Source organism: Ornithorhynchus anatinus, chromosome 1, assembly GCF_004115215.2.
Source record: "Ornithorhynchus anatinus isolate Pmale09 chromosome 1, mOrnAna1.pri.v4, whole genome shotgun sequence".
Classification (NCBI taxonomy): domain Eukaryota; kingdom Metazoa; phylum Chordata; class Mammalia; order Monotremata; family Ornithorhynchidae; genus Ornithorhynchus; species Ornithorhynchus anatinus.
The window spans coordinates 114,399,188-114,426,728 of record NC_041728.1 but is presented as its reverse complement, the minus strand read 5'-3'; the positions used below and the strand labels follow the sequence as shown (position 1 = coordinate 114,426,728).

The window sequence follows — 27,541 nt, the reverse complement described above, 5'->3', positions numbered from 1 at the left end:
TCTCCTGACTTCCCAGGTCCGAGCTCTTTTCTCATGGCCATATTACTGATCGGTTGATTGCTTGATTGGACTTGAATTCAGTTTGACCCTATTTTAAGATCTTGTCTTCCTGATAACTGCCTGGATACAACTAAATTATACTTTACAGAGATTCCCTTCTCATCAGGGAATAGCTATCCAAATTTCTGGCATTTAGAGTATGAAAAGTTGTACCCAATACTTTTCAAACTCTTTCTGCCTTTGTTGCTTACACCTGTTATGTCTGTTTTGACAAGCCTGAAGGTGACTATGGATGATAAGAGTATTTTCCTATGAGGGACCATTAATCAGTATTAATAATAATAATAATAATAATGAATCATTAGAAGCCTGGATCATTTGGAAACTAGCAGGCCTATATATGATCAGGAAAATTTAGAGAAGCAGCATGGCTTAGTGGAAAGAACAGGGGTTTGGGAGTCAGATGGCATGGGTTTTAATCCTGGCTCCGGCACTTGTCTGCTGTGTGACCTTGGGCCAACCAATTAATTTCTCTGTGCCTCAGTTACTTCATCTATAAAATGGGGATTAAGATTATGAGCCCCACATGGGGCAACCTGATATATATATGAAATGAGGTGTTCTCCTTTGAGTATATGAGTTCTTTCAGTATGTGTACATTTCTTCCTAAGGAAAATGTTAATAATAATAAACCTGGGTTCAGATTACCATGGGAAGGAGAACACCTCATTTCATCAAAATGTGTGCCCAAAAGATGAATCTGACCATCCATCCTCTGTGGGGTGTAGGGAAATCAAATTCACCTGTAGGGAAATGATGGGTGAATTGGCAACAAAAGCAAAGGTAAGTAGTTTTCCAGAGGTTTCTGATGAGACCTGAACTGCCTCAAGACAATCGTGAATGAAACCTCCAGGAAATCATCCACAGCCAATGCAGCAGAAACTATAGTGGGGCTATCTAAGTGCTTACTATGTGCCAAGCACTGAGCTAAATCCTGAGGCTAGATGCAAGATAATCAGGTTGCACATAGTCTCTGACTCTCATCAGGATCACAGAATAAGTATCTGTTGGGGGCTGACGAGCCAGGGGCTGATAAGTCAGGGGCAATAACAGAGCAGGGGCTGGATGCTTGTACATCTTTGAGTTTGAGTATGTGTGTGTATGTGTGTATAGGTTTGCAAGTGTTCTGTCATTTCTCCCTCCCTTTGCCTTTCTCTGCCTCTCTTTTTCTTCCCTTCTTGGTCGGTCTCCATCTCTTTGTCTCCTTGTAAGCATCTGTCTCTGCTTCTGCATTACCCCCGTCTTTCTCTTTGCATCTTACTGACTTTCTTTGGGTTTTGGTCTTTGGGTTTGCCCTCCTTGAGGAAAACATGGTGACTTGAAGCTGGAAAGCCCCATACGATATGCTTGAATGAACAGCAACAAGTGAGATGGCTAATGAATATCTGGATCGCCTTACAAAACCGGACAGGGGAGGCAAACATGCACTGCACTCCTTTTCTTTATTAGCTATCTCTGGATCTCAGCAGCAATCAGTGGATCTGCACCATATTAGGATGGTAGTCTGAACCTAAGTTTATTATTAACATTTTCTTTAGGAAGATAGGTATCATAAAGTGAGAATATGGCTAAACAGGGCAAGCATGGTTTAACCATATTTTTTTTGTTAGAAAAATTCATTTGCAACCCAAAGCTCTCCAGAACAAGTCTGCAATTAAGTAAGGATTAAGGAATCTCCAATTAGGAACAACAAAAGAGGCTCAGTCCTGGGAACTCAGGAGAAGAACCTAAGCAGAAAAATTGATTACAATATTAGTGCTTTGATCAGCAATATTTTCACTGTTTCCTCCCTGTCTGTCAGTCCCATTTTTATAATCTCAAGGTATTGTTTGTTTTTTCAGCCTCCCTGTGTTAAATAGCGACTATAAGCAATAGTAGCAAATCCCCCCCACCCCTAATAAATCAGGTACAATTGAGGATACTGTAAACTTGGGAACACTAGAGTGTAAACTCCCTGAGGCCAGGGATTGTGTCTGTCAACTCTACTGTTCTCCCCTAAGAATTAGTACAGTGATCTGCACATAGGAAGTGTCCAATAAATACCAGTGATTGATTGACTTTTTGATAGGTCAGTGCTAGATTTCACTAGTTTGTACAAGTATTTCCATTTTCCTATGGTGCGTCTGATACACATTTGTCATATTAACCATGAGTTTTTGTGGCTGAGCAGATTGTTTCTGAGGAAGATATATATTTTTTAATAGGATTTATTAAGCACTTACTGTCTGTCAAGCACTATACTAAGTCCTGGGGTAGATATGAGTTAATCAGGTTAGACACAGTCCATGTCCCACATGGGGCTCATAAATCTTAACCCCCATTTTATAGATGAGGAAACTGTAGCACAAACAAGTTAAGTGACTTGTTCAAGATCACAGAACAAAGTGGAGCCAGGATTAGACCCAGGTCATCTGACTTCCAGGCCCGTACTCTATCAACTAGACTAGACCCCACTGCTTCAGCATTGGAGAAGGGGTGGGCATTTTTTTTTTTTACTCATGACGCAGAGGAGCATGCCACAGTGCTTGCGAGGAGTGGTACTAAAGATGAAGGCTTCTCCAGCTGAAGACTACATTAGGGAAAGAGTGAAAAGTTTTAGGGAAGGATTTTATAATTAGGAGGAGTAACCTACTTTACAACCAGATTACTTTCTTTAAAAATGTGATTGCATCCTGGAGTACTTTTTCCCACAGACCTATCTATAATGAATTAGGATGCATTCCAGAACTAATCTGAACTCCTTCCTCCCTCCTGTTTCCCCAGCCCTCCTCACAATAGCACTTCTATTTTATAATAAAACTTAGCTCAGACCCCACTGACAACTCCTTGTTTCACCATTCCAACCCCTCATACCTCAGTGGGCTCTCCTAGCTTATATAACCAGACTCTCCTCTTTCATTTTTCCATTTTTAACTTTTACCTTAATGCCAGAAGCCACTGCCATTCCACTTTCCCAGCTGGCAACCTCTCTTCCCCAACTCTCCCAAAGCCGCAAGGGCAGTGAGGGACCAGAGCCGGATGAGGAAAGTGAAGGAAGAAAAGTGGGGAGGCTTTAGGACAGACCATGGCCGTAACTCACCCTGGGTACTTTGGTGGCAGCTGATGCTTTTTCATAATGATGATGATGGTGTTTGTGAAATGCTTACTATGTGCCAGGCTCTGTACTAAGCCCTGAGGTGGACACAGTCCCTGTTCCATGTGGGGCTCACAGTCTCAATCCCCATTTTGTACATGAGTAACTGAGGCACAGAGAAGTGAATTGCCCAAGGCCACAAAGCAGACAAGTGGTGGAGCTGGGAATAGAACCCATGACCTTCTGACTCCCAGGCCCATTCTCTATCCACTATGCACTCAACACAGCTGACCTTACCAGTTTCACACCTAGCACCAGTGAGACTGTAATCTTGCTGTGGGCAGGGAATGGGTCTGTTTATTGTTATATTGTACTCACTCTCCCAAGCACTTAGTACAGTGCTTTGCAGACAGTAAGCATTCAATAAATATGACTGAATGAATAAACCACGGCTCCTGGGACCAAAGGATACAGTTGGTTGAAGTAAGGATGTGCAGATATCCAGTTTAACTCACTTACCTACCCCTTTCTTCTTGTTCCTCCTATTTGTAAATTATTTCAGTGTCTGTCTCCCTTACTAGAGTGTAAACTCCTTGAGGAAAGGGACTACCATGTCTCCTAACCCTGTTGTACTCCCCTAAGCATTCAGTATAGTGTTCTGCCTTGAGTAGGCACTCAATCAGTGTTTGCTTACTCCATTATACAGTTCCATTGCAACTCTCTAAAGTAGCCAGTAGGAACTCAGCACAGAGTAGATTTTTGATACATAGGGGTGACTGAGTGAATGAATGAATGATTTTGTCACCATTTAACCACATTTGAAAAAGGCAGCATCCCTTGAAAGTCATTTACTTACTCTCTCTGCCACTTGAGAATGAGAACCATTATCAGTCATCATAGGAATGATCTGTGATGTTTGCAAAGGCAAAATAAAAATGAAAGGGGTCCAAGTAGAAGTTTCACACTCCACATCTTTCCAATTTCATTTACTTTGGGCGATGCGTGTACTTTCCTCCTCTGATTGCTAAGTCAGCATCGTGGCAGGAAACTGAGGAATGGGCCTACATACATTCTTGAATTCTGCATCCATAGTAAATTCCTGCTGCAAGATTCGGCATTTGCTCTTGTAATGCCCTTGAGAGGTCACTTTTCAACCAAGCCTAAAAAAGTCCACTTTCCTGCTCCTTACTGGTGATGGGAGATCTTGTGCTGGCAGCAGAGGAGACCGCTGGATGGGATTCTCTTTATCCTGTGCTCTGCTCTTCCCAAAAAGAAACGACTCAAAATGGCTCCCAGGGTTACTTGGCATTGTGCATCATATCAGCTTATCCTCTCCCCATGAATCATTAGAGGAGTTTGCTGGGGTTTGTAAGCCAGAAGGAAAATCATTGGCTTCCTTGTTCTTCTCACCCAAGCCCCTAGCAGATATTCCTTACATTGCCCTGTAGAGGGGACAATATATATGTGCATATATATATTTTTAATTTCAAAAAAACTCTGTTTCTTAATGCTGCCAATATTATCAGCCTTAATTTCAGCCTAGTGAAAGCGACTTGGGAACTAGAATATGACAATAAAATTATGTATTTATTCATATTAATGTCTTCCCCTCTAGGCTGTAAGCTCATTCTGAGCAGGGAACATGTCTGCTAATTCTGTTGTACTCTACCAAGTGCTTTGACAGTGCTCTGCACATAGTACTTGATCAATAAATGCCATTGATTGTTCATTCATTCATTTGTGACCATCTTGTATGGTACTGCCAGAGAGCCTTAGGCTGGGCTTCTGCAGGCAGAATAATAAATCTTGTGAGAATACTTTCTCATAGGAATAGAAGTCAGAGGACCCCGGTTCTAATCACACCTGCCTGTAATATGACTATGGGCAAGTCACTTAACATTTCAGTGCCTCAGTCTTCTCATCCGTAAAAATGGGAATTCAATATCCATGCTCCCCCTCATCCTCCATCCAAGGACAGGGACTGTGTCTAACTTGTGTTTGGTTCACTACTAGGCACATACTAAGCACTTGACAAATACCACCATAATGATGCATGTTTCCCAACTGGTCCAGGGTAGGCATGATTTGCAGCTGATGCCAAGAGACTGTGACCGCCTTGTTCTTCTTTCTCTTCTCCCACTGTTGCAACCTGGACATTGGGGACTGCCCTGATGCCACACAACCAGGCTGTGGGAAAGGCTTGTGGGCTGATGGAAAAACCCAAGTTGCTCCCTAGAAATCAGGTCATTGTGCTGACATTATATATTCAAGAGGAGGCTTGATATGTAGCTCTATTAATGGAAGTTTTGTTTGGCTCTGGCCCTGTGAGCATTTGTTAGAGATTACATAGATTCTGGAGATCATGAAAGGATCTGATAACTGTATAAAGATTGCTTTGTCATTCCTCTGCTTGGAAACAGGAGATTGGTACTCTTGGGGCCTCTTTTTGCTCTATGATACATATGGGGATCAATAAATCAAAAATTTATTGAGTACTTGCTGTGTGCAGAGCACTGTACTAAGTGCTTGGGAGTGTACAATATAACAAGTGGCAGATATGGTCACTGCCCACAAGGAGTTTACAGTCCAGAGAGGGACACAAGCAATAAAATAAATTACAGATATGTACATAAATACTGAGGGACCGATGGTGGGGTGAATAAAAGGTCCAAATGCAAGTGCAAGGGTGATGCAAAAGGGAGAGGAAGTTACAAAGTCAAGTGTCAGGGAAAGGGAGTAGGGGAAATGAGGACTTAGATGGGAAGGGCTTTGGGAGGAGATGTGATTTTTAAATGGTTTTGAATGTCGGAAGAGTGATGGTCTGTCAGATGGGAAGAGGAGAGGGAGTTCCAGGCCAGAGGCAGGATTCTTTCATTCATTCAGTAGTATTTATTGAGGGCTTACTATGTGCAGAACACTCTACTAAGTGCTACTAAGTACTTAGATCCCAGCCCACATGGAGCTTAACAGTCAGATACTTAAATATACACATAGAGGAAATGTCTGAGTATAAAGATATGTACACCAGTTTGGTTGGGCTGGGGGTGGGATAAATATCAAGTACTTAGGGTTACAGACTCAAGTATGCAGGTTCTAGTTCTGGTTCCACCACTTATCTGCTTTGTGACCTTGGGCAAGTAACTTAAATTATCTGGGCCTCGGTTACCTCATCTATAAAATGGGGATTAAGACTGGGAGGCCCCTGTGGGACAGGGACCGTGTCCAACCTGACTACTTTATATATACTCCAGCACTTAGAACAGTTCCTGGCACATAGTAATCACTTAACAAATGCCGTATTTTTTTTTTCAATTGTGTAGGCACTGCAGAATGGAGAGTGAAAAGGGGAAATAAGGGCTTAGGAAAGGCCTCTTGGAGGAATTATGATTTTAAGTGGGTACTGAAGGTGGAGAGAGTGATGTTCTCTAGTATGTGAAGGGAGAGGTAGTCCCAGGCCAGAGGGAGGACACAGGAAAGAGGTCAGCAGAGAGATAGAAAAGATCGAGGTACAGTGTGGATACTGGTCTTAGAAGAATGAAGCGTATGGAGCGGGTTGTAGTAGGAAATCAGAGAAAGGGAGGGAAAGAGGGAGCCGGAGTGCAAATTGAGGAGCACTATGGAGTAATGGATAGAGCACTGCTCTGGGAGTCAGAAGATCATGGGTTCTAATCCCAGCTCTGCCACATCTGGTGTGACCTTGGGCAAGTCACTTCACTTCTCTGGGCCTCAGCTACCTCATTTGTAAAACAGGGATTGAGATCGTGACCTCCACATGGGACAGGGACTGTGTCCAACCTGGTTTGCTTGTATCCACCCCAGCTATTAGTACAGTGCCTGGAATATAGTAATCACTTAACGAATACCAATGTTAGAATTGTTATTATTAATGTCGTAAAGCTTAAAGCTGATGGTAAGAAGTTTCTTTTGATGCCAGGTGGATGGGCAACCATTGGAGGTTTTTGAAGGAGGGGCAGGAGGTGAAGATGTATATATTTTTTTTCCAGAAAAAAAATCTGGATAGCCAAGTGGTAAGGACTAAAGTGGAGAGAGACAGGAGGCAGGGAGGTCAGTGAGGAGGAGGGTGCAGTAGTCAAGTATTCTGATAATCAGTGATTATTAGAGTGATAGTTTTGTTCTCCATGAGAACAGATCGCGGATGATAGTCACAAATGCAAGCCCCAGAAAAAGAGATATTTGAAATTTAAAAAGCTGTATCTTGAAACTTCTCCACTAAATTTAGTTCATTTACTACTCAAAATAAAAAGCTTCAGACATTTTATCGATTTGAATCGAAACAGGGGTCCAGAGAGAGGTTTCTCTTCCTCAGGGGTCAACTGTCTTTTTTTTTTTTTAGAATTAAGGAAAAAAGAATATTTAGCAATGACAAGTCAGGGAAGAGAGAAATAACCCTGACCTAGCCCAGAAGCAAATCACCAGGACTTTAGAATATCCTAGCCTAATATAATGAATTTTAAGCCTGGATGCAAAAGTAACCCAACAGTGCTCTTTGTGCCTGCATGAAGTATTAGTATTGTACTTCCAACTAAGGCTCCAAGATTTCATCATCTGGAGTTTTGGCAGGTGGTGTCAGGGGTAGCAAGGGATGCGGAAGGAGAGGGAGAGAAGGGAAGGATAAATGGGAAAGGGAAAGGGGTGTGTATTTCCTTGGGGGACCTTGTTTATTTTTAATTGAGAGTTGGTTTCTTTGGGATTTCCAAATAGATTTTTCCCTGGGGCAATAGTTCTTTCGGATAAATCTCCAAGAAGCAACTTTTTGCTTTTCCAGTGAACCACAGAATGGCAATCTTTTAAGTGCTTAGTCCAGTGGCCCGCACACCATAAGAGCTCAATAAATATGATTATCTGACTGACTGACTGACTGCTCCGCTCTGTTCCCGGTCTGTCTTCGTTTTCCTTCTGCCTGCGGAAAACGGAGAACGGGCTGCTGCACTCCCAGCAGTGAGTTGACAGGGATCCAATCCAACAGTGCAAAAATTGGCTCCTGGCATTTAAAATTAATTACCACTGGGGCACCGTAACCAGCTTTGGAGCCTCTGTAAAGTAAAATTTTCTTATGCTCTCGTGTTACTCCATCCCCCAAAATTAAAGCAATTAATTTCAGTCAATTAATATCGCCACTAGTATTTACAAACAAGGCAGGATTAATGATTTCCAGCTACTAGACAAATTACATCATCACTGGCTAGGTCTTGGCTGATGTTTTCTTGTTAGGGATAGAAAAGCTAACTCGTTGAGTTCCACTTTTGATATGTGTTTGACCTTGAATAAACCACTGGATTTAACATTGTCAGTGGCTATGGTTCCTCCAGCATTCAAGCACTTAATACAGTGCTCTGAACTCAGTAAGCACTCAAAAAATATGATTGAAGATCACCTACCCAACACTAAGGAGGAGATGCAGGATCAAGTTGTTGGCCTCTTCTTATGGTATTTGATGATGATGGTATTTTATTAAGCACTTACTATGTGCCATGCACTAAGTGCTGGGGTAGATCCAAGGTAATCAGGTTGTCCCACATGGGGCTTACAGTCCTAATCTGCATTTTACAGGTGAGGGAACTGAGGCCCAGAGAAGTTAACTGACTTGCCCAAAGTCACACAGCTGACAAGTGGAGGAGTTGGGATTAGAACCCATGACCTCTGACTCCCCTGCCCGTGCTCTTTCCACTAAGCCATGCTGCTTCATTTGTTAAATGCTTGCTATGTGCCAGACACTGCATTAAGCACTGGAGTAGATATAGGCTAATCAGTTGGGACCTAGTCCCTTTTATTCATTCGTTCATTCAATCTCATTTACTGAGTGCTTACTGTGTGCAAAGCACTGTACTAAGCACTTGGGAGACTACAATACAACAATAAACAGACACATTCCCTGCCCACAACAAGCATATAGTCTAGAGCAGGGGTTGGGGAGGAAGACATCAATATAAATAAATTATAGATATGTACATAAGTGCTGTAGGGGTGGGAGAGGAGAACAAAGGGAGCAAGTCAGGACAATGCAGAAGAGTGGCAGAAGAGGAAAGGGGGGAGTACTTAATCTGGGAAGGCCTCTTGGAGGAGAAGTGCCTTCAATAAGACTTTGAAGGAGGGAAGAGTTACTGTCAGTTGGATTTGAGGAAGGAGGGTGTTCCAGGCGAAAGGCAGGACATGGGCTAGGATTTGGCAGTGCGCATGAGATGGTCACAATGAGAAAATTAACATTAGAGGTGCTAAGTGTGTGGGCTGGATTGTAGAAGGAGAGTAGTGAGGTAAGGTAGGAGGAGGCGAGGTGTTGGAGTGCTTTAAAGCCAATGGTGAGTTTTTGTTTGTGGAGGTGGATGGAAAACCACTGGACTGTTTTGAGAAATGAGGTGACGTTCTGAATGTTTCTGTGGAAAAAGGATCTGGACAACAGAATGAAACCCTCCAGTGGTTACCTATCAACCTTTGCACGAAAAAAAAACTCCTTACTCTTGGCTTTTCATCTGGCCCCCTCCTACCTCACCTCCCTTCTCTCCTTCTACAGCCCACCCCGTATACTCTACTCCCCTGCCGCTAACCTCCTCACTGTCCCTTGTTTGCATCTATCCCGCTGTCGACCCCTGGACCACATCCTACCATTGACCCTGAATGCCCTCCCTCCTCACATCCGGCAGACTAACTCTCTTCTCCTCTTCAAATTCTTTCCCTCTGCCCCTCCTCTCCTTCTCTCTACTCCCTCCCTTTCCCCTTCAACTCCCCAAAGCACTTGTGCATATTTGTATATATTATTTATTACTCTATTAATGATGTGTATTTATCTATGATTCTATTTATCTATTTTGATGGTATTGATGCCTGACTACTTGTTTTGTTTTGTTGTCTGTCTCCCCCATTTAGACTGTGAGCCCGTTATGGGCAGGGATTGTCTCTATCCATTGCCAAATTGTACATTCCAAGCGCTTAGTACAGTGCTCTGCACACAGTAAGTGCTCAATAAATATGATTGAGTGAATGAAGTATGGACTGGAGCGGAGAGAGAGAGAGGAGGCTGGAAGGTCAGCAAGGAGGCTGATGCAGTAATCTAAGGGAGTTAGGATGAGTGATTGCATTCACATGGTAGCAGTTTGGATGGAGAGGAAAGGGTGGATTTTAGCCATGTTGTGAAGGTGAGACTGACCGGATTTAGGGAAGGGTTGAATTCACTCCCACTGTTTCCATTATCATCTCTATGCAGATGACACCCAAATCTATATCTTCTCCCCTGTTCTCTCTCCCTCCATTCAGGCTCATATCTCCCCCTGCCTTCAGGACATCTCTACTTGTTTATCCTCCTGCCAAGATCTGTCCTTTCCTCTCCATCCAAACTGCTACAAAGTTAGTAGCTATAACTCATCCTATCCCGACTAAATTATTGCATCAGCCTCCTTTCCGACCTTCCAAACTCCTGTCTCTCCCCATTCCAGTCCATACTGCACTGTGCTGTCTGGATTATCTTTCTACAGAAATGCTCAGGGCATGTCACCCCCCTCCTCAAAAATCTCCAGTGGTTCCCTATCCACCTCCATATCAAACAAAAACTCCTCACTATTAGCTTTAAAGCTCTCCATCATCTTGCCCCTTCCTACCTCACCTCACTTCTCTCCTTCTACAACCCAGCCTGCACATTTAACTCCTCTGGTGCTAAACTTCTCATTGTGCCTCTATATCACTTGTCTCTCTGCTGACCCCTGGCCCAAGTTCTACCTCTGGCCTGGAATGCCCTCCCTCCTCAAATCTGCCAGACAATTACTCTCCCTCCCTTCAAAGCCTTACTAAAGGCCCATCTCCTCCTAGAGGCCTTCCCAGACTAAGTCCCACTGTTTCTCATCTCCCACTCCCTTCCGTGTCACCCTGACTCACTCCCTTTGCTCTTCCCCCATCTCCCCATCCCACAGCACTTATGTACATATCTGTAATTTTATTTATATTGATGTCTGTTTATTTGTACTCTTGTCTGTCTCCTCCCTCTAGACTGTGAGCCCGTTGTGGGAAGAGATTGTCTCCCTTTATACCTGTATTGTAGTTTCCCAAGCACTTAGTACACTGCTCTATATACAGTAAGCGATCAATAAATATGATTGATATATGTGTCAAACACTGTTCTAAGCCTGTGGTAGATATAAATTAATTAGGTTAGACACAGTCCCTGTCCCCCATGGGGCTCGCAGTCTAAGAGGGAGGGAGAACAGGTATTTAATCCTCATTTTACAGTTGAGGAAACTGAGGTACAGGGAAATGAAGTGACTTGCCCAAAGTTACACAGCAAGCACTTGGCAGAGTCAGGATTAGAACCCAGGTCCTCTGACTTTTTTTTAATGGTATTTAAGTGCTTAACTATGTGCTGGGTGGATACAAGTAGATCAGGTTGGACAGAGTCCTTGTCCCATGTGGGGCTCACAATCTCAATCCCCATTTTACAGATGAGGTAACTGAAGCCCAAAGAAGTTAAGAGACTAGCCCAAAGTCATGGAGCTGACAAGTGGTGGGGCTGAGATCAGAACCCATAACTTCTGACTCCCAGGCCCATGCTCTTTCCACTAGACTATGCTGCTTCTCCAAGGTTAGATGCTGTGTCGGTCCCAGGTTGACATACATCTTATTACAGCCAAGAGGCAAAAAACCTCTGAAATCATTCCAGCTTCCTTACTTCCTATACCTAGTGGGAAGCAGCATGGCCTGGTGGATGGAGCACGGGCCTTGGAGTCAGAAAGACCCAAGTTCTAATTCCTGTTCTGCCATTTGTCTGCTTTGTGACTATGGGAAAGTCACTTCACTTTTCTGGGCCTCAGTTACCTCATTTGTAAAATGCAGATTAAGATTGTGAGCTCAATGTGGGACAGGGACTGTATCCAACTTGGTTATCTTGTTTCTACTCCAGGGCTTAGAACAATGCTTGACACATAGTAAGAGCTTAACATATACCATCGTTATTAATATTATAGGAAAGTATACTGTAGTTCCCCTGATAAGAAAAGGGGAGGGAACGTACCCGTGATCATTCTAATTAATGATCAGGGTCAGTCTTGGGCTAAAACGGGGTCTGTGCAAACTCATATTCTCCCCCCCAGTTCAGTTAATAAAGATTGCACATGATGCACACAAACATCTCGCCACTGTCCCCAAACCAATGCCTCATCTGTTCAGAAATAAGATTAGATTTTTGAGGAAAAAGAATCTAGGACTATAATATGCCTACTATAGGATAGTAGAGTAGCGGTACCATGGCCTAATAAAAAGAGCATGCAATCAGGACACCTGGGTTCTAATCCTGGCTCTGCTACTTGTACCTGCTGTGTGACCTCGAGCAAGCCATTTAACTTCTGTGGGCCTCAGTCCCCTCATCTGTAGAATGGAGATAAAACAACTGTTTGCCTTCCCCGTTAGATTGTGAGTCCTATATGAGACAGTTCAGTGCAATTACCTCATGTCTACCATTGTTCTTGGGACACAGTAAACACTTAATGAATATAATAATAATAATAATTATGGTATTTGTTAACAGTGTTTACCAGGATTCAAGGTAATCAGGTTGTTCAATGTGGGTGGGGCTCACAGTCTAAATTCCCATTTTACAGATGAGGTAACTGAAGCACAGAGAAGCTAAGTGGCTTGCCCAAGGTCACATAGGAGACAAGTGGCAGAGCAGGGTTTAGAACTCACTTCTTCTGATTCCCAAGCCTGTGCTCTTTCCACTAAGCCATGCTAAGTACATCAGGTTGGACACAGTTCCTCTCCCATGTGGTGCACACAGTCTCAATCCCATTTTACAAATGAGGTAACTGAGGCCCAGAGAAGTGAAGTGACTTGTCCAGGGTCACACAGCAGACACATGGCAGAGCTGGGAGTAGAACTCATGACGTTTTGACTCCCAGGTCTGTGCTCTATCCACTAAGCCAAGCTGCTTCTCTTCATCGTTATTATTTATTCAACCTAAATATAAATTCCCCTCCAAAATGGAAACACCAATTATACTGGGGATTGACCGCTAACTGCTAAATCAGTTTGGTATCCTAGGGACGCGTGGCCACTATCAATTCCTTGAGCACCTCCTGGATGCAGAGCAATCAATCTATGAAGCACTGGACTAGGCTCTTGGGAAAAGACAATAGATGTAAAAGATGGCCCCTGCCCTTGAGGAGTTTACCCTCTAATGGAAGCTGCCCTCTTCAGAAACTTAATCTACCCCTTCTGCCCAATTCAGATTACCTGGACAGACTATCCCACAGACACTTACTCTCCCTGCTTTTCAAAGGCTTGTTGAAAGCATATCTCCTCCTAGAGGCCTTCCCTGACTAAGCCCTCCTTTTCTCTTCTCCCACTCTCTCCTGCGTCATCCTGACTTGCTCCCTTTATTCAACCCTTGTCCCGGCCCCAAGGCATTTATATACATATCTGTAATTTATTTATATTAATGTCTGCCTCCCTCTCTAGACTGAGTTTATGCGTCTGTTTACTATTATATGGTACTCCCCGTAGGGCTTAATATGGTGCTATGCACACAGTAAGTGTTCAATAAATATGATTGAATGAATAAATGAGTTTAGAAATCAATGTTTACTGTGAAAATATAGGGAAGTCACATGGCATAGTGGAAATAACAAGGGATTCGGAGTCAGAGGACCTGGATGCTAATCTTGGCTCTGCCACGTGTCTGCTATGCAACTGAACTTCTCTGTGTCTCAGTTACCTTATTTCTAAAATGGGAATTGATGGTTAGCCCCTCTGGGTCAGGGACTGTGTCCAACCTTATGACATGGTGTCTATCCTACCATTTAGTACAGTGCCTGGCACATGGTCAGAACTTAACAAACACCATTATGAAAAAGTTACTCGTGGCCAGACGGAATAAATTCAGAAAGAGCAACACTAAAGTGAACTTTGAAAAGAGACTGTTTCTGCCTTTTTTTTTGAGCAGATAATATGCCCCTTACAATTAAAATGTAAATACACTATCTCTATATATAGATAAATATAAGATTTCTAGTAGGAGTGCTTAATATTGGTCTCAGGGGATTATAAAACACTATGATTACTGCATTTCTTCCTAACAGGTTCCACCCACAAGAGATTTTTCTTTCTTTCTTTCCTCTTTATTTGAGAAAGTCAAACTAGACTTTGACTTTACACATACTTCCCCCGGCAAGGGTTGAGAAGAAAGAGAAAATCACTTTCTCCTTGCCTTGCAACCTTTTAAAAAAATCAGGAAAAAAATCTTCCAAAATAATTTCACATTTAATTTGGCCCATCTTTGGGAATGGCTTTGAAAAGCTGGCCGCCTGCTTTTGTTGCTGTTGCCCAAACAAAGCAGATGTCGTGGGCTGGGGGGGAATCTTCATGTGCCTTACCTCCTTGTGATCAGCATGGCCTGGAGGAAAGGGCACAGACCTACAGGTCTGAGGACCTCAATCAACCAGTCCATGGCATTTATTGGGGGAATTGAACCCAGATCCTCTGACTCCCCTGCATATAAGTTATAAATTCCTTATCTGTTGGCCACCACACCTTCAGCCATCCACTCTTGGTTCTTCTGAAGTTGTTTGCTGGCTGCCCACGGCTTAAGGCAGAAGAATGATGTATCCATCAGGATCTTAAATTCAAAAGGACTCCAACTGCTAGGATCAGGCCTGGGAACACACCCTCTGCTAGCCAGATGAAAGTGGTACCTTTTTAACCCTCAAAGTCCTTTCTCAGATCTATGAAGCAGTCAGCTGACATTCACTTGGAGCCAATTGAAAACCCACAAATTTGTCTCCCACTTACTGATAATGATGATGGCCTAGTTGTTGCCAGAACTAGTTGCTTGAAGTGAACCATTTCCCCTTTCACCAAAGTTTGTGAACTTTGTCCATGAGTTCACAGTGCAGGCCCCACACTGCATAGTTGCCCTGCCCATGCTGGGAAAAATCTCACCCAAAGGCCCACATAAAATGAGGAGACATCTAGTGACTTGCAAGTGTTGCCACTGGTTTCAGTTTCCACCATTTTCTTCCTTTTGACTTGGGGCACTCTCAAAGAGGGCAAATTGGAAACTAAGTCCTCATTTCTCCAATTCCCTCTCCCTTCCGCATCACCTTGCACTTCGATTTGAGGTCTTTATTCACTGTACCCTCAGCCCCACAGAACTTAGGTACATAGCCATAATTTATTCTAATATCTGTTTTCCCCTCTAGATTGTAAATTCCTAGTGGGCCAGGATCATATCTACCAACTCTGTTGCATTATACTCTCCCAAGCATTTAGTATTGTGCTCTGCACATATTGAGCTCTCAATAGATACCACTAATTGATTTCCATTATATATTTTAATGTCTGTCTTCCCTTCTATTCTGTAAACTCCTTGTGGACAGGTAACATTTCTGCTAATTGTCATATTGTACTCTCCTGAGCAGTACAGTGCTCTGCACACAGTAAGACTTCAATAAATATGATTGATTGATTGACTGAATGGAGATTGTTCTTAAGGTAAGCCTCCCCCAGCATAAGCTTTTATTTTCCAGGTTTTCTGATATTTTCCAGTGCAGCTATTTTGCATTTTTTATGGTATTTAAGTGCTTACTATGTCCCAGGCACTATGCTGCACTATACTGAGCACTGGTGGAAGATACAAGATAACCAGGATGGATATGGTCCACAGTCTTAATTCCCATTTTACAGATGAGGTAGTTGAGGTACAGGAAAGTTAAGTGACTTTCCCAAAGTCACCCAGTAGACAAATGGCATAGCTGCAATTAGAACCCAGGAGCTTCTTTCAGCCCACAATTATTTTTATCATCATTACAATACAAAAAAGTTGGTAGACATGTTCCCTGCCCACAACAAACTAAAGAAAGTCTAATTCTATTTTTGAAATCAAAGATTTTCTTCACCGGCTTGTTGGTCAGGCATCATAGTCATTTCCTGGAAGGTGAGGAAACTCTTGGGCAGTTGCTGTCCCCTTAGCACCCATTAGCCCTGGTGAGTTACCTGTTTTGGGGTAAAAAAGGGAAGCAAAAAAGTGCACCTCTTTCATCCAGGAAATATAATAATGGAAAGTATAGGCAGGTGAAAGCCAGTGTATGAAATTAGTAACCAATATCTTCCTGAGTCAACTATGAAGGCTTTATATGCCTGGGGGTGGAAAGCATTGTGGCCCAGTGGAGAGAAAACAGGACTAGGAATCAGATAACCTGGGTTTTAATCCCTACTTAACCACTTGCCTATGTAACACTTGCCTATGTGTGCCTTGGGGAAGACATACTTAATTTTTCTGTGTCATCTGTAAAATAGGGATTAAATGGGGACTATAAACCCCACATGCAACAAGAACTGTGTTTGTTCCAATTGCATCCATCCATTTATTCATTCAATCGCATTTATTGAGTGCTTACTCTGTGCAGAGCACTGTACTAAGAGCTTGGGAGACTACAGTACAACAATAAACAGACACATTCCCTGTCCACAATGAGCTCACAATCTAGAAGGGATAATAATAATGGTATTTGTTAAATGCTTGCAATGTGTCAGGCACTCTTAAGTGCTGGGATGGAAACAAGCAAATTGGGTTGGACACAGTCCCTGTCTCACATGCGGCTCCCAGTCATAATCCTATTTTACATATGAGGTAACTGAGGCTCAGAGAAGTGAAGTGTCTTGCATTACATCTACCCTGTAATTAAAAATAAAAATACAACTAACACTGTTATCTTACCACGTGGAGCTGAAAGAGAGGTCAAGCAGGACATATAGGTCTGGTTTCTGACTGAGTAGGATGATACCAGCCAGAGCAGTGAATACTGAAACCAAACAAAGGGGGAATAGGGGACTGTAGAAAGAAGATTTAAGAGCTACCATCAGTGCTGCCATTTTTTTCTGTTTCATAAGATGATGGATTTCTGGGCGTGGAGGCTGTTATTCACTGAGTGGGCGAGTTTCTTAGCACAGCACTAGGAGGGAGTTGTTTTTCAAGGCTTTATGAAGGGAATTATGAAGTCAACACGACCATCTTCATTTCATTTGTCACAAATGAAGGAATGGCCCATTCTAAAAAGGCAGTGAATATTGCAGAAGGTGTCTCAGGCTGTGTAGAGACAAAGAGCTAAATTGTTGCAGAGATCCCCCACCCCCCCATGAATCTATACTTGAGTTTAAAATGTTTAGTAAAAGTCTCCCCCACGGTCAGTGGAAAAGTTAACAGGCGGTTTGACAATTTGCACAGTACAGAAGAGGTTCATGGTGTTTGAAAATGCATGCAAATGTTTGCTTCTGATTACCCAGGCCAATTTTCAGGAGTCAGAATATTTTTTTTTCTTTTGCCTCGAGGCACAGTGGCGCTTCCTGCTGCCTGGCACAATATTTTTACATGTGCACATAAATACACTCTAGTAAATACCACAAGATCAGCAGCCAGCAGCCATTCCAAATGTTTTATAAATCTACCATATGTGTTTGATTATGTCACTACATCGCCTGTCCTAATTAAGACGAAACTAATATGAACCGAAGTGGCTGAGCATAAGAATCTCAGAATCGTAAAAAGAGAACCCAACCCAACTGTGTCTGTGAGCATGATCATGTTGACACTGGATGGCTTCCCATGTTTAATGGTTCCTGTACATACTTTCTGTGTGGGCTTTTTGCCTCTTTCTTAGAGCAGTGCTCTGTCCTGAACATGGAGCCCTAAGTCTTCTTGTAAAACACAGTCACACAAACACACGCACGTACTTCAAAACAAGAAAACCTGAGGAAACAGAATCCATCTGCTAAAATAAACTCTGTGCTTTAGGCAGTTGAAATATATGCCATCCCTAAGGTGATTATGAGTACCTAAGAGGCTGGAGGATAAAGAAATGTTGAGGCTACAGAGAAATCAGAGGATATAAGGGAAGGCTTCCTGGAGGAGCTATGCTATTGTCTTGTTTTATGCCATCGAGTCATCCCTGACCCATAGCGACACCATGGACACATCTCTCGCAGAACACCCTGCTTCATCTGTAATCGTTCTGGTAGTGGATCCATAGAGTTTTCTTGGTAAAAATACGGAAGTGGTTTACCATTGCCACCTTCCGTGCAGTCAACTTGAGTCTCCACCCTCAAGTCTCTCTCATGCTGCTGCTGCCCAACAGATGAGTTTTGACCTGTAGCAGATTGCCTTCCACTCGCTAGCCACTGGCCAAGCTAGGAATGGAATGGGTATGCCTCTGCTTGATTCTTCCTCCCATAGTTCAGACTGGTAGAGTACTGGAAACTCTCCAGGTGCAAACCTGAGAGGGTACAATGCTATTAGAAGAGCCTTAAAGATGGAGAGAGTCAGTCAGTCAATCTTATGTATTGAGTGCTTACTGTGGGCAGAGCACTGTACTGAGCAATTGGGAGAGTGCAGTAAAACAATAAACAGACATGTTCCCTGCCCATAATGAGCTTATAGTCTAGAGAGAGTTATGGTCTGATGGAAATGAGAAGGGGAGGTCTCTCAGAAGGAGACCACAGCTTTGCAGGGACTAGAAATAAACTCCAACAAAAATAAAATAATCATTTCAAGCCCTCAGTGATCAGCTTCTGGGATCACATGGGATTACGATCCAGGCTCTTTGGCTACTGATGGAAAGCTTTATTCAAATCACGTCTCTTCCAAGAGGCCTTCCCTGATTAAGGTCTATTTTCCCCTAGTCCCTTTTGCATCATCTATGCATTTAGAACCCATAAGCATTTGATAGTCATCCCTCTCTCAACCCCACAGAATGAATGTACATAGCCATAATTATTTATATTATTGCCTGTTTCCCCTTCTGAGTTCCTTGTGGGTGTAGAACATGTCTACCAAGTCTGTTTTATTGCATTGTCCCAAGCACTTAATATAATGCTCTGCCCATAGTAAGCATTCACTAATTATAATTAATTGATCAAATGATGGATAGAAAATTACAGTGCCACAAATGGAACTTGCTGATGAATGTTTAACCTGCCTAGGTTGAAGGAATACTTTTCAAATATGCTAATATTAAAGCTTTACCACCACCCTAAGGTCATTAATTTTGATTGCTTTAAAGAGGAATCTGATAGAATGCAATATCATTATGCATTTTCAGATTTTTCTTTAGAGTTGTTCGTGTGTACTTTTATAGCTACTGAATATAGAATTCGCCCAGCTTAAGATCTTATACAGTTAGTATCTGAGAAACAGAGAGAGCTTCATCTAGAGCTTCATCAAATTGAATCCTCATTTTGCAGATGAGGGAACTGAGGAACAGAGAAGTGAAGTGACTTGCCCAAGGTCACACAGCAGGTACACAGTGGAGCTGTGATTAAAACCCAGATCCTCAGACTCCCAGACCTGTGCTCTTTCCACCAGGCTATGGTGCTCCCTAAAGCCACGCTCTAGGAAAGTTCAATGTAAATCAAGATTTATCCTCTATTGCAAGTTTTATACTGTGTCCTAGGAGAGGAGAAAAATAAACATAAGTCTTGCTTGCCTTTTGAAAACAATAAGTTAAAAGTTGGGCTTTTAGCAATCGGGTCTACAGCCTCAGAAGTTTTTAACTGTTTGTTAGTCTACTATTAAAGGTATTTTCATGCAGCACAATTTTAGTTATTTAAGAACATCCTCCTTTTGGCAATGAACAGCTTTCTATAACACCAGCCAGTTGACATTTGACTATTACATTCATTTACTGCCTCAGCCATTTCCAAGTGTCATTTGATCTCTGAATCAGCAATTCTTACTGCATCCTTTCATGGCCTTGAACAAAAAAGAAGTAAATAAAAATATGCAAGCAAGAAATTAGCAGGTGCCTGCAAAATATACTGTAGCATTCATACTTAGCACAAGTAATGAAACCCCATTACCACTCTGTGAAACACTTAATCATCAAAAATCTTATTCATATAATGCTGATTTTACTTTTGAAATGAACTAGTAATGTCAGCCGGTTGTGTTAATATTCATATATAAATGGCCAGAAATCTTTTGGCCAAGCATCAGACCGGGAGAAGGGGACCAGATGTCCCGATTTGAGTGGAATGATCATGATTTTCGGTACTTCCCTGCCACCCAAAAGACCTAAGGCAGGATTCACTGTTATGGTCCTGCTTTGAGCTGGGGATGAGAGAGAGAGAATTTATCGGTGGCAGTCATAGTAATAGTGGGCCAGTAGAGAAAAGAAGAAAGCATCAGAGAGAGCTTCTTCTTCCTACCTCTCTGTAATGAAGGCAATGGCAAATCCTTTCACTCATTCATTCAATAGTATTTATTGAGCGCTTACTATATGCAGAGCACTGTATTAAGTGCTTGGAATGTGCAATTCGGCAGCAGATAGAGACAATCCCTGCCCAATGATGGGCTCACAGTCTAATTGGGGGAGACAGACGGCAGAGCAAAACAGAACGAAACAAAAGCAAGACAACATTGTCGTGATAAATAGAATCAAGAATAGAAATCCTAATTCCATTCCCACTGTCACCATTGCTGCTAAGCCGAACTGGAAGTTTGAACTGTAAGTTTGAACTGGAACTGGGATAGAAAGGTCTATAGGGCTAGAATAAACCTTGTTGGAGACTCCCATTGTTGGTTTCACAAGACCTGACTGGGGGGTGTCACTCTCTATCACTCACTGCTCTCGCTCTTTAGCTCTAGCAAAACTACTAGAGCAGGTCAGCAGCGACAGTGAAGGGTTGTGGGGGACAGCGGAAGTGATAGTGGAGGAAGAAAATGGCCGTAGACTGGAATTTCCATCTCCTACCTGTCTCTGTCTCTCCGTGTGTTTCTTCTCTCTTTCCTTATCTCCATCTATCCCTCTTTTCCCCTCTTTCTCCTTTTGTCACTACAGCTATCATCTTTCCCTGCCTTAATCAATCAGTGGTATTTACTGAGCACTTACTGTGTGCAGAGCTCTATATTAAAGTCTGGGGAGTGTACAAGAGAGAATAATTACACTATTAAGCGCTTACTATGTGCCAAACACTAAGTGCTGAGGTAGGTTTGAGGTATTTAGGTTGTCACAGTCCCTGTACTTCATGGGGCTCACAGTCTTAATCCTCATTTTACAGATGAGGTAACTGAGGCACAGAAAAGTTAAGAGACTTGCCCAAGGTCACAATGCAGACAAGTGGCAGAACTGGGTTTATAAGCCACATCCTCTGAATCCCAAGCCTGTGCCCTTGCCACTGGGCCACACCCTCTCTGCCTCAGTGGACGAGCTCTCTCTCATGCTTTCTTCTCCAATCAATCACATTTTAATCAATCATATTTACTAAGCACTAGTACTAGAGTACAATATAACAGAATTGGTGGGCATGTTCCCAGCCCATAAACAGCTTAAAGTCTGGGAGGGAGACAGTCATTAATATTAATAAATAAATTACAGATATGGACATATGTGCTGTGGGGCTGAGGGAGGGATGAATACATGAATACAGGGAGTAAATTGAAGTGCAAGAGTGACTCAGAAGAGAGTGGAAGAAGAGGAAATGAGGGCTTAGTCCGGGAAGGTGTCTTGGAGGAGATGTGCCTTCAGTAAAGCTTTGAAAGTGGGGAGAGTGATCATTTGTTGGGTGTAAAGAGGGAGGTCATTCCATGCCAGAGACAGGATGTAGTCAAGGGGTTGGTGGTGAGATGAGATTGAAGCATAGCGAGCAGGATGGCAGTAGAAGAGCAAAGTGTGCAGGCTGTGTTGTAGTAGAGGAGTGAGGTGAGGTAGGTGGGGACAAGGTGATTGAGTGCTTTAAAGTCTACATTAAGGAATTTCTGTTTGATGTGGAGGTGGATGGGCAACCACCAGAGGTTCTTGAGGAGTAAAGAGACATGGACTGAATGATTGTGTAGAAAAATGATCCAGGCAGCTGAGTGAAGTATGGACTAGAGTGGGGAGAGACGAGAGGCCAGGAGGTCAGCAAGGAGGCTGATGCGGTAATCAAAGTGGGATATGGTAGGTCCTTGGATTACTATGGTAGCAGTTTGGATGGAGAGGAAAGGGTGGATTTTAGTGACCTTTTGAAGGTTGAGTCGACAGGATTCCTGCCCCACCCCTGGCCCAGCCCCTTTCTGCCTCATTCTCTCTTTCTCTGTATCTCTTTTTCATTTTGTTAGCCTCCTATCACCCTACTTCCTTCCCACCGCCTGGACCCTAGAAAACCTGACCACCTTGAATGGAAAGACAGACATATATAATAATAATAATGTTGGTATTTGTTAAGCGCTTACTATATATCCATCTATCAATGGCATTTAATGAGTACTTACTGTGTGTAGAGCACTGTACTAAGTGCTTGGCAGACTAAAATGCAAGCAATTACTTTCCCTGCCCCTAATGAGTTTACAGACTAGGGATGAATTTACAGTCTAGCATTATCTTCCTGTCTAAAGAGACCTGTCCAACCATCCGTCCATAACTGGAGACTACAAAATACCAGGGTCTTTCAAGGGTGTGGAAACTTTGAAAGGAGGTGGGCTCTATATAATGGGAGCTTAGCCAATCACAGCGAAGCTAGGAACTAGAATTTTAAGATTCTTGAGGAACTTTCCGGAGCCCTTTTTAGCTCTTGCTTTCTCTGTCCTCACCACGTGGCCTGGCCAAGTAGGATTTAGGCTGAGATATGAGAAACCCAGTAATTGATTAAATTTAGCGTTTCTCCCAGGATGACTTACGTGTAGGGTCATTTAGTACGGTGCTCAGTACATAGTAAGCACTCAATGAATACCACTGATTTAATCCAAGTTAGTTACAGTTTGGGACATGGAAGGTAGCTGATTTGGCACCCCAGAAATTACATCAAATGTCAGAATAGCCAGGATCATAGTCCCAGAAATATTTCCTTTTTTTAAAATGGTATTTAAGGATTTACTATGTGCCCAGCACTGTACTAAGGGCTGGGATAGGTACAAGATAATCAAATTGTAAACAGTCCAGGTCCCAAATAAGACTCACAGTCTTCATCCCCGTTTTACAGGTGAGGTAACTGAGGCACAGAGAAGTGAAGTGACTTGACCAAGGTCACTGGCAGACAAGAGGCAGAGCTGGAATTAGAACTCAGGCCCTGACTCCCAGGCCCATGCTTTTCCACTAAGTCAAACTCCTTGTCTTGTGTCCTTAGCTTTCTCAGGGTCCTGGGGTCCCAATTCTCTTTGTCTTTGTCTTTTGGTATGAAGTTCCATTATTATGGCTTGTCTACTTGGAATGGAGAGGCATTGATTTTGGGATGCTAAGAGTTGCACAGTGCACCATTAAGATAAGATCTTTTATTAATCTCAGCTTTGGCTCTCTAGCTACTTGGTCCATTTACACTCTTGTCAAATGGGCTTCAGCAGAAATGAATTTGGATTTATGACAATTCTGGATAAAATAAAATAAGGATTTAGTAGCTTTATCTGTTTTGCCAAGAAGATTGTTCAAGAACTTGATTGTTAGTTATCATACTCAGTAAAATTAGATATTTGACTTCCCTGTAGTATATAATTTAAGAAAGTCAGGGATCGCCAGAAGATGTAGCTAGGGGCTGGAGGGGAAGAGGAAGAAAGAAACTTGTGTCATCATCAGTTTATTTTTACTTTGGAAGGAGCACTCCACTTCTTCAGATAATGGACTGTTTGATGCATTGCAACAGTGTAAGCATAAGTACTAAGAGAATTCCATTTTATATATAGACCGTACGCTTGCTGTGGGCAGGGAAAATGTCTGCCAACTCTGCAGTATTCTCCGAAATATTTAGTGCAGTGGTCTGCAAATAGTAAGTACTCAAGAAATACCTTTGATGATGATGATGATGATATGTAGTTCCATACCAGTTAAAAGGACTACTTCACAAGAAACCCAAAGCCCCCTCAAAATCTGTGAGACATTCATTCAATAGTATTTACCGAGCGCTTACTATGTGCAGAGCACTGTACTAAGCGCTTGACAAAGCTTCAGACACCCTTAAACTAATGTTAGAGTTGATCTTGGCTTAAAAGACGGCATTATCACAGCCAAAGGTTAACAATGGGGTGAGTGTCAATGAAAATTTCTAGTATACTTCGTTCATGGAAAAAGGAATGGTGCATTGAGCACTGTACCAAGCCCTGGGAAAAAAATACACCCATCAGGATTAGACATGATTCCTGGTCCTCAGAGGGGCTCGTAATCTAAAATGGTCCATACAAATATTAATAATCCTAATTATTAAATGCAGTCCACAGCTTCTTTTGTGTTCTAAGACCGAACTTAGTGTCTGTATTAAAAGCTGATCTCTCATAAGAATTAAACTGGTGATCTTTTATTTGATATGATTGACAAGAGATTGGATTTTTCTTTTTGTATTTCATGTTATCCAACTTTCAGGGTAAAGTAACAAAGACAATGGTTGCTAGAAACTCCTGGGCATCAATCAAATCAATCAATAGTATGTAGTGAGTGTTTACTGCATCCAGGCCATTGCATCAAGCGCTTAGGAAAGTACAATAGAGTAGATAGGCACGATCCCTGCCCACATGGACTTTACAGTCTACAGGGGGAGACCTTAAAATAAATTACTGATGAGGAAATAATAATTGTGGTATTTGTTAAGTGCTTACTCTGTGCCAAGCAGTGTTCTAAGCACTGGGGCAATTACAAGGTAATCAGGTTGTCCCCACTGGGGCTCACAGTCTTAATTCCCATTTTACAGATGAGGGAACTGAGGCACAGAGACGTTAAATGGCTTGACCAAGGTCACACAGTAGACAAGTGGCAGAGCTGGGATTAAAACCCATGACCTCTGACTTCCAAGCCCATGCTCTTTCCACTAAGCCATGCTGCTTCTAAATGGTAAATGGTAAAGTATACGGATATGTACATGAGTGTTGTGTAATTATAACAATGCCCTTTTTCTGACCCACTGCTATTCATTTGAACTTTGCTCAGATACCAGATACCAGGGAAGCAGCATGGCCTAGTGACTAGAGCATGAGCCTGGGAGTCACCTTGGCTTCACGGACTCTGTCCTCTCCTGGTTCTCCTCTTACCTCTCCGGCCGGTCATTCTCGGTCTCCTTCGCTGGAGCCTCCTCCCCCTCCCGTCCTTTAACTGTTGGAGTTCCTCAAGGGTCAGTTCTCGGCCCTCTTCTGTTCTCCATTTACACTCACTCCCTCAGTGAACTCATTTGCTCTCACGGCTTTGACTACCATCTCTACGCAGATGACACGCAGATCTACATCTCCGCCCCTGTCCTCTCTCCCTCCCTTCGGGCTCGCATCTCCTCCTGCCTCCGGGACGTCTCCACCTGGATGTCGGCCCGCCACCTAAAACTCAACATGAGCAAGACTGAGCTCCTCATCTTCCCTCCCAAACCCGGTCCTCTCCCAGACTTCTCTATCACCGTGGATGGCACGACCATCCTTCCCGTCTCTCGGGCCCGCAATCTCGGTGTCATCCTTGACTCGTCTCTCTCGTTCACCCCACACATCTTATCCATTACCGAGACCTGCCGGTTTCACCTCTACAATATCGCCAAGATCCGCCCTTTCCTCTCCACCCAAACGGCTACCTTACTGTTACGGGCTCTCGTTATATCCCGGCTAGACTACTGTGTCAGCCTTCTCTCTGACCTCCCTTACTCCTCTCTCGCCCCGCTCCGGTCTATTCTTCACTCCGCTGCCCGGCTCATCTTCCCGCAGAAACGATCTGGGCATGTCACTCCCCTTCTTAAACAACTCCAGTGGTTGCCTATCGACCTCCGCTCCAAACAAAAACTCCTCACTCTAGGCTTCAAGGCTCTCCATCACCTTGCCCCTTCCTACCTCTCCTCCCTTCTCTCTTTCTACCGCCCACCCCGCACGCTCCGCTCTTCTGCCGCCCACCTCCTCACCGTCCCTCGGTCTCGCCTATCCCGCCGTCAACCCCCGGGTCACGTCCTCCCGCGGTCCCGGAACGCCCTCCCTCCTCACCTCCGCCAAACTGATTCTCTTTCCCTCTTCAAAACCCTACTTAAAACTCACCTCCTCCAAGAGGCGTTCCCAGACTGAGCTCCTCTTCTCCCTCTACTCCCTCTGCCATCCCCCCTTTACCTCTCCGCAGCTAAACCCTCATTTTCCCCTTTTCCCTCTGCTCCTCCACCTCTCCCTTCCCAACCCCACAGCACTGTACTCGTCCGCTCAACTGTATATATTTTCGTTACCCTATTTATTTTGTTAATGAATTGTACATTGCCTTGATTCTATTTAGTTGCCATTGTTTTTACGAGATGTTCTTCCCCTTGACTCTATTTATTGCCATTGTTCTCGTCTGTCCTTCTCCCCCGATTAGACCGTAAGCCCGTCAAATGGCAGGGACTGTCTCTATCTGTTGCCAACTTGTTCATTCCAAGCGCTTAGTACAGTGCTCTGCACATAGTAAGCGCTCAATAAATACTATTGAATGAATGAATGAATGGAGTCAGAGGACCTGAGTTCCAGCCCCGCTTTGTCACTTGTCTGCTATGTGACCCTGGGCAAGTCACTTCACTTCTCTGTGCCTCAGTTACCTCATCTGTAAAATGGGGATTGAGACTGGGAGCCCCATGTGGGACAGGGACTCAGTCCAACCCAATTTGCTTGTATCCAGCACTTAGTACAAATACCACAATTATTATTTTTAAAAGCAGTATCATGTGTAGAAGCAACATGATGGAGTGAATAGAGCACGGGCCTGGAAGTCAGAAGATCATGGGTCTAATCCCGGCTCTGCCACTTGTTTGCTCTGTGACCTTGGGCAAATCATTTCACTTCTCTGTGCCTCATTTACCTCATCTGTAAAATGAAGATTAAGATTGTGAGCCCCATGTGGGACATGGACTGTGTCCAACCTGATTTTCTAGTATCTACCTTAATACTCAGTACAGTGCCTGGCACATAGTAAGTGCTTAAGAAATACTATCTTCATTATTATTATTACTTAAGAGGAAAAGGTATTATATCCTACCACCTACATGCCTGAATTGTTTTTGGAGTTGTGGTGATAGTTTGCCACTGAGCAACTCATACTCACACGCTCTATGCTCGTATGCCAGCAGTAGGCAATGCCAGTTGGCCGGCAGGGGAGAACTGGTGCAATCTGGGGATGAAGAATGGCATATCTCCAAGACCTCCGCAGCAACAACAACAAAAAAAATCAATCTGTCTATCAATGGTATATATTGAGCACTTACTGTGTGCAGTACACTGTACTAAGTGCTTGGGGGAGTACAAAACAGCAACATAGATACATTCCCTGCTCACCCCGGGCTTACAGTCTAGAGGGGAAGACAGACATTAATATAAATAAATTACTTATGGATATGTACATAAGTGCTGCAGGCAGGGGGAGGTGGCTTTTGAATAAAGGGAGCAAGTCAGGGCGATGCAAAAGAGAGTGAAAAGAAGAAATTAGGGCTTAGTCGGGGAAGGCCTCTTGGAGGAGATGTGTCTTCAATAAGCGTTACTAA

General features: G+C 43.2%; 1 protein-coding gene and 1 non-coding gene across 3 annotated transcripts in view; both read right to left on the bottom strand.

Annotated features, from left to right (window-relative positions):
* KCNAB1 (potassium voltage-gated channel subfamily A member regulatory beta subunit 1) overlaps positions 1-27,541 on the bottom strand; it is a 445,065-nt gene that overhangs the window by 150,058 nt on the left and 267,466 nt on the right. The gene's annotated exons all lie outside the window — the stretch shown is intronic.
* On the bottom strand, positions 18,269-18,406 carry LOC114816709. Its single transcript, XR_003764519.1, has one exon. It is a non-coding gene; the product is annotated as a small nucleolar RNA SNORA7 (small nucleolar RNA).